Below are 8521 nucleotides of genomic sequence, written 5' to 3' on the forward strand. Positions count from 1 at the left end.
AACGGTGGAGTTTCTACACACCATAGATTAAAGATGTGGAGCTCTGCTGTAGCTCAAGTTTTAATGCAATTACTACTATTTTTTATTCAATTCAGTTTATTCCTGTTCTAAGATATTCGTTGCACGTAACCATGACGAATGTGATGATCTATGACAGTCATCATCATTCTCACCTATGAATGCGTGACTGACAACCACTTCCGTTCTACCTCAGACCGAACGCATATCTCTTAGATTCCTTAATCAGAATATTCGTGGTATAAGCTAGAATTGATGGCGGCATTCATGAGAATCCAGAAAGTCTAAACCTTGTCTGTGGTATTCCGAGTAGGATTCAGGGATTGAATGACTGTGATGAGCTTCAAACTCGCGATTGTTGGGTGTGATAACAAACGCAAAAGAATCAAGGGATTCTATTCTGGCATGATCGAGAACCGACAGATGATTAGCCGTGCTGTGACAGAGCATTTGGACCATTTTCACTGAGAAGATGGGATGTAGGCATGTAGCCATTGACAACGGTGATGCCCTACTGGTGCACGAATTTGTAATCCGCACAACTAACCAGCAAGTGCACTGGGTCGTCCAAGTAATACCTTACGTGAGTAAGGGTCGATCCCACGGAGATTATTGGTTTGAAGCAAGCTATATTTATTTTGTTAATCTTAGTCAGGAGGCCAATAGGATTATAAGTGAAATTACTAGATTTGATTATAAAAATAAAAGAGAATAACAGCGTTACTTGTTGTGCAGTAATGAGAAATATGTTGGAGTTTTGGAGATGCTTTGTCCTTCGAACTTCAACTCTTCCTTAAAATCCTTCAACACACGAAAAATCCCTTCCATGGCAAGCTCTATGTAGGGTGTCACCGTTGTCAATGGTTACCTCCCATCCTCTCAGTGAAAACATTCCTATGCTCTGTCACAGCACGGCTAATCATCTGTCGGTTCTCAATCAGGTTGGAATAGAATCCATTGATTCTTTTGCGTCTGTCACTAACGCCCAGCCTTCAGGAGTTTGAAGCTCGTCACAGTCATTCAATCCCAGAATCCTACTCGGAATACCACAGACAAGGTTTAGACTTTCCGGATTCTCATGAATGCCGCCATCAATCCGGCTCATACCACGAAGATTCTGATTAAGGAATCTAAGAGATACTCATTCAATCTGATGTAGAACGGAGGTGGTTGTCAGGCACACGTTCATGGATTGGGGAAGGTGATGAGTGTCACGGATCATACCTTCTCCATAATTAAGCGCGAATGAACATCTTAGATAAGAACAATCGTGTTTGAATGGAAAATAAAGGAATTGTATTAATTCATCGAGACGCTGCAGAGCTCCTCACCCCCAACAATGGAGTTTAGAGACTCATGCCGTCAAAAAGTATGTAATTCAGATCTGAAAATGTCATGAGATGCAAAATAATTCTCTAAAAGTTGTTTAAATAGTAAACTAGTAACCTAGGTTTACAGAATATGAGTAAGCTAAGATAATTGGTGCAGAAATCCACTTCTGGGGCCCACTTGGTGTGTGCTGGGGCTGAGACTAGAGATATCCACGAATTAAGGCCTTTCTCGGAGTTGAACTCCAAGTTATGACGTGTTTTGGGCGTTCAACTCCGGATCATGACGTGTTTCTGGCGTTTAACTCCAGACAGCAGCATGTACTTGGCGTTTAACGCCAATTTACGTCGTTTATCTTCGCGAAAAGCATGGACTATTATATATTGCTGGAAAGCCCTGGATGTCTACTTTCCAACGCCGTTGAGAGCGCGCCAATTGGACTCCTGTAGCTCCAGAAAATCCATTTCGAGTGCAGGGAGGTCAGGATCCAACAGCATCAGCAGTCCTTTTTCAGCCTAAGTCAGATTTTTGCTCAGCTCCCTCAATTTCAGCCAGAAAATACCTGAAATCACAGAAAAATACACAAACTCATAGTAAAGTCCAGAAATATGATTTTTGCCTAAAAACTAATAATATTTAACTAAAAACTAATTAAAACATGCTAAAATCTACATGAAATTACCCCCAAAAAGCATATAAAATATCCGCTCATCACAACACCAAACTTAAACTGTTGCTTGTCCCCAAGCAACTAGATAAATAAAATAGGATGAAAGAATTTAAGAAGTAATAATATCTATTTTAAATGGAGCTCAGATTCTTATTCAGATGAGCGGGGCTTGTAGCTTTTTGTTTCTGAACAGTTTTGGCATCTCCCTTTATCCTTTGAAATTCAGAATGATTGGCATCCATAGGAACTCAGAATTCAGATAGTATTATTGATTCTCCTAGTTTAGTATGTTGATTCTTGAACACGGTTATTTTATGAGTCTTGGCCGTGGCCCTAAGCACTTTGTTTTCCAGTATTACCACCGGATACATAAATGCCACAGACACATAACTGGGTGAACCTTTTCAGATTGTGACTCAGCTTTGCTAGAGTACCCAGTTAGTGGTGTCCAGAGCTCTTAAGCACACTCTTTTGCTTTGGATCACGACTTTAACCACTCAGTCTCAAGCTTTTCACCTGGACCTTCTTGACACAAGCACATGGTTAGGGACAGCTTGATTTAGCCGCTTAGGCCTGGATTTAATTTCCTTGGGCCCTCCTATCCATTGATGCTCAAAGCCTTGGATCCTTTTTACCCTTGCCTTTTGGTTTTAAGGGCTATTGGCTTTTTCTACTGCTCCTTCTTTTTTTTTTATTTTCTTTTTTTTTGGAAGCTTTCTTTTTCACTGCTTTTTTCTTGCTTCAAGAATCAATTTCATGATTTTTCAGATCATCAATAATATTTTTCGTGTTCCTCATTCTTTCAGGAGCCAATATTCATAAAATTCAAGATAAAAATTATGCACTGTTCAAGCATTCATTCAGAAAACAAAAAGTATTGCCACCACATGTAATTAATTATAATTTTTATTATTAAGAACTCGAAAAATATAGATTACTTCTTTATTCTAAAAAATCTACTACTTTATTCATGCCTGATGATGATGAGAAAAATAAATTATAGCTTAATTGGAAATAAAATCAAAATAGATATACTAATTACTACTACTATATATAACTTCTAAGGTAAAATCCTATAATAATACTATCACAGAGTTAAAGCTAGAATTAGAACTTAACAACCTGTATTTTGGGAAGTGGATGTTCCTCTAGTCTGTGGGGTGCCTTCAAGAATTAATTTCTGACGCTTTAGCTCCCTTAAGTTCACATCCTTGCTCTTCCTGTTCCCTTAGGTGCCATGATCTTGATGAGTTTTAGCTCAGTGATCATGGCAAATCACACCAAACTTAGAGGTTTGCTTGTCCTCAAGCAAAATAAAGGATAGAAGAGGAATAGAGGGAAAGGCAATTTCGAAATCAAAAGATATGATGAGTTGAAAAAGATTTGAAAAAGATTTTAAACAGATAATTGAGTTTTGAAAACAAACTTAAAAGAGTTGGATTGGATTGGAAAACATTTTGTCTTTATGGATTAAGATATAATTGATATTTTTTGAAAACTAATTAGATGTTGAAGGATGACATTTTGAAACATGTTTAAGCAAGAAATCATGAATTGAAACATAAAAATTTAGAAAAATTGTGAAGAAAATGAATTTTACTTCCTCCCCACCATCCTGGCGTTAAACGCCCAAACAATGCATGTTTTGGGCGTTTAACGCCCAAATGCTGCTTCTCCTGGGCGTTCAACGCCCAGCTGATGCTTCTTTCTGGCGTTGAACGCCAGGAAGTCCTTTGTCACTGGGCGTTTTTCTGAACGCCCAGGATGCTAATAATCTGGCGTTAAACGCCCAGAAGGTGCTTCTTTCTGGCGTTCAACGCCCAGAAGATGCTCCTTTCTGGCGTTTAACGCCCAGATGGCTACCCTTACTGGCGTTGAACGCCCAGTGGGTGCTTCTTTTGGGCGTTCAACGCCCAAGATGTTTCTTACTGGCTTTTTCACGCCAGTGAGCTTCCAAATTTCCCTGTAACTCTGTGAATTCAATCAATTGCTATTTTTACCCTTTGAAGATACTTGGACCCAAACCTGTAAAAAAAAGGAAATTTATTTAATTAGTGAATAAACTTTGTAAATGGCTGGGTTGCCTCCCAGCAAGCGCTTCTTTATTGTCTTTAGCTGGACAACCACTGATGTCTATGAGGACTTGGTCCAACCTTTGATCAAAGTTGACCCTTCTAGTGTAAAGGTGTTCATCTCCTTGCATCATGGGCAAGTTGAATGCCAACCTTACATTTTCCAGACTAAAATCTAAGTATTTCTCCCGAACCATTGTAAGCCAATTCTTTGGATCCGGGTTCATACTTTGATCATGGTTCTTGGTGATCCATGCATTGGCATAGAACTTTTGAACCATTAAGATTCTGACTTGTTGAATGGGGTTAGTAAGAACTTCCCAACCTCTTCTTCGGATCTCATGTCGGATCTCCAGATATTCACTCTTTTTGAGTTTGAAAGGGACCTCGGGGATCACCTTCTTCAAGGCCACAACTTCATAGAAATGGTCTTGATGCACCCTTGAGATGAATCTCTCCATCTCCCATGACTCGGAGGTGAAAGCTTTTGCCTTCCCTTTCCTCTTTCTAGAGGTTTCTCCGGCCTTGGATGCCATAAATGGTTATGGAAAAACAAAAAGCAATGCTTTTACCACACCAAACTTAAAAGGTTTTCTCGTCCTCGAGCAAAAGAAGAAAGAAGAGAGTAGAAGAAGAAGAAATAGAGGAGAGGGAGATGGCTTTGTGGTTCGGCCAAAGGGGGAGGAGTAGTGCTTAGGGTGTGTGAAAATGAAGGAGTGAAGATGGGTTTATATAGTGGTGAAGAGAGGGGTAGGGTTCGGCCATTATGGGTGGGTTTGGGAGGGAAAGTGGTTTGAATTTGAATGGTGAGGTAGGTGGGGTTTTATGAAGGATGGATGTGAGTGGTGAAGAGAAAGATGGGATTTGAGAGGTGAAGGGTTTTTGGGGAAGAGGTGTTGAGGTGATTGGTGAATGGGTGAAGAAGAGAGAGGGTGGTGGGGTAGGTGGGGATCCTGTGGGGTCCACAGATCCTGAGGTGTCAAGGAAAAGTCATCCCTGCACCAAGTGGCGAGCAAAATTGCTCTATGTGCCAATTCTGGCGTTAAACGCCGGGCTGGTGCCCATTTCTGGCGTTTAACGCCAACTTCTTGCCCTTTCCTGGCGTTTAACGCCAGTCTGGTGCCCCTTTCTGGCGTTAAACGCCCATTTGCTAGCTTCACTGGCGTTTAAACGCCAGCAAGTTCTCCTCCAGGGTGTGCTGTTTTCCTTTCTATTTTTCATTCTATTTTTGCTTTTTCAATTGATTTTGTGACTTCCCATGATCATCAACCTACAGAAAACATAAAATAACAAAGGAAAATAGATAAAATATAACATTGGGTTGCCTCCCAACAAGTGCTTCTTTAATGTCAGTAGCTTGACAGAGGGCTCTCATGGAGCCTCACAGATGCTCAGAGCAATGTTGGAACCTCCCAACACCAAACTTAGAGTTTGAATGTGGGGGTTCAACACCAAACTTAGAAGTTGGTTGTGGCCTCCCAACACCAAACTTAGAGTTTGACTGTGGGGGCTCTGTTTGACTCTGTTTTGAGAGAAGCTCTTCATGCTTCCTCTCCATGGTGACAGAGGGATATCCTTGAGCCTTAAACACAAAGGATTCTTCATTCACTTGAATGATCAGTTCACCTCTATCAACATCAATCACAGCCTTTGATGTGGCTAGGAAAGGTCTGCCAAGGATGATGGATTCATCCATGCACTTCCCAGTCTCTAGGACTATGAAATCAGTAGGGATGTAATGGTCTTCAATCTTCACCAAAACATCCTCTACAAGTCCATAAGCTTGTTTTCTTTTGTTGTCTGCCATCTCTAGTGAGATTCTTGCAGCTTGTACCTCAAAGATCCCTAGCTTCTCCATTACAGAGAGAGGCATGAGGTTCACACTTGACCCTAGGTCACACAGAGCCTTCTTGAAGGTCATGGTGCCTATGGCGCAAGGTATTGAGAACTTCCCAGGATCTTGTCTCTTTTGAGGTAATCTCTGCCTTGACAAGTCATCCAGTTCTTTGGTGAGCAAAGGAGGTTCATTCTCCCAAGTCTCATTACCAAATAGCTTGTCATTTAGCTTCATGATTACTCCAAGGTATTTAGCAACTTGCTCTTCAGTGACATACTCATCCTCTTCAGAGGAAGAATACTCATCAGAGCTCATGAATGGCAGAAGTAAATCCAATGGAATCTCTATGGTCTCAGTGTGAGCCTTAGATTCCCATGGTTCCTCATTAGGGAACTCATTGGAGGCCAGTGGACATCCATTGAGGTCTTCCTCATTGGCAATCACTGCCTCTTCTTCCTCTCCAAATTCGGCCATGTTGATGGCCTTGCACTCTCCTTTTGGATTCTCTTCTGTATTGCTTGGAAGAGTACTAGGAAGGAGTTCTGTAACTTTCTTATTCAGCTGACCCACTTGTGCCTCCAAGTTTCTAATGGAGGACCTTGTTTCAGTCATGAAACTTTGAGTGGTTTTGATTAGATCAGAGACCATGGTTGCTAAGTCAGATTGGCTCTGCTTAGAATTCTCTGTCTGTTGCTAAGAAGATGATGGAAAAGGCTTGCCATTGCCAAACCTGTTTCTTCCACCATTATTGTTGTTGAAACCTTGTTGAGGTCTCTGTTGATCCTTCCATGAGAGATTTGGATGATTTCTCCATGAAGGATTATAGGTGTTTCCATAGGGTTCTCCCATGTAATTCACCTCTTCCATTGAAGGGTTCTCAAGATCATAAGCTTCTTCTTCAGATGAAGCGTCCTTAGTACTGCTTGGTGCAGCTTGCATTCCAGACAGACTTTGAGAAATCATATTGACTTGCTGAGTCAATATTTTGTTCTGAGCCAATATGGCATTCAGAGTATCAATCTCAAGAACTCCTTTCTTTTGATTCGTCCCATTGTTCACAGGATTCCTTTCAGAAGTGTACATGAATTGGTTATTGCAACCATTTCAATGAGTTCTTGAGCTTCTGCAGGCGTCTTCTTCATATGAAGAGATCCTCCAGCAGAGCTGTCCAATGATATCTTGGACAGTTCAGACAGACCATCATAGAAGATGCCTATGATGCTCCATTCAGAAAGCATGTCAGAAGGACACTTTTTGATCAATTGTTTGTATCTTTCTCAAGCTTCATAGAGGGATTCACCTTCCTTCTGTCTGAAGGTTTGGACTTCCACTCTAAGCTTACTCAATTTTTGAGGTGGAAAGAACTTTGCCAAGAAGGCATTGACTAGCTTTTCCCAAGAGTTCAGGCTTTCTTTAGGTTGTGAGTCCAACCATATCCTAGCTCTGTCTCTTACAGCAAAAGGGAATAGCATAAGTCTATAGACCTCAGGGTCAACCCCATTAGTCTTGACAGTGTCACAGATTTGCAAGAATTCAGCTAAAAACTGATGAGGATCTTCCAATGGAAGTCCATGGAACTTACAATTCTGTTGCATTAGAGAAACTAATTGAGGCTTAAGCTCAAAGTTGTTTGCTCCAATGGCAGGGATAGAGATGCTTCTCCTATAGAAGTCGGGAGTAGGTGCAGTAAAGTCACTCAGCACCTTCCTTGCATTGTTGGCATTGTTGTTGTTTTCGGCTGCCATGGGTTCTTCTTCTTTGAAGATTTTTGTTAGGTCCTCTACAGAGAGTTGTGCCTTAGCTTCTCTTAGCTTTTGCTTCAAGGTCCTTTCAGGTTCAGGGCCAGCCTCAACAAGAATGCTTTTGACTTTGCTCCTGCTCATATAAAAGAGAAGAGAACAAGAAAATATGGAATCCTCTATGTCACAGTATAGAGATTCCTTGAGGTGTCAGAGGAAAAGAAAAAATAGAAGGAAGAAGTAGAAGAATTCGAACTTATCAAGAGAGATGGAGTTCGAATTGTTCATTGAGGAATAGTGCTAGTCCATAAATAGAAGGATATGAGAAGAGGGGAAGAAATTTTCGAAAATTAAGTAAAAGATTTTAAAAACATTTTGAAAAACACTAATTGATTTTCGAAAACTAGGACTGGAAAAGAAATCAAGTGATTTTTGAAAAAGATTTTGAAATAAGAAATAAAGATATGATTGAAAACTATTTTGAAAAAGATGTGATTAAAAAGATATGATTGAAAAGTTATGGTTTTAAAAAGATATGATTTGAAAAACAATTTAAAAAGATTTGATTTTAAAAATTAATGACTTGGCTAACAAGAAAAGATATGATTCAAACATTAAACCTTTCTCAAGAGAAAAGGCAACTTACTTGAAATGTTGAATCAAATCATTAATTGATAGCAAGTATTTTTGAAAATGGAAAGAAATTGATTTTGAAAAAGATTTGATTGAAAAGATATGATTTTGAAAAATTTTGAAAACCTGAAAAAAAAGTGAATTAAAAATAGAATCTTCCCTCTTGTGCCATCCTGGCGTTAAACGCCCAGAATGGTGCACATTCTGGCTTTTAACGCCCAAA

General features: G+C 40.0%; 1 non-coding gene across 1 annotated transcript; it reads left to right on the forward strand.

Moving 5' to 3' along the window:
• The first annotated feature begins 7158 nt into the window (after window positions 1-7158).
• On the forward strand, window positions 7159-7266 carry LOC130950709 (small nucleolar RNA R71). Its single transcript, XR_009073696.1, has one exon. It is a non-coding gene; the product is annotated as a small nucleolar RNA R71 (small nucleolar RNA).
• The last annotated feature ends 1255 nt before the right edge of the window (window positions 7267-8521 follow it).

The sequence above is a fragment of the Arachis stenosperma genome, chromosome 1, assembly GCF_014773155.1.
Source record: "Arachis stenosperma cultivar V10309 chromosome 1, arast.V10309.gnm1.PFL2, whole genome shotgun sequence".
Lineage (NCBI taxonomy): Eukaryota > Viridiplantae > Streptophyta > Magnoliopsida > Fabales > Fabaceae > Arachis > Arachis stenosperma.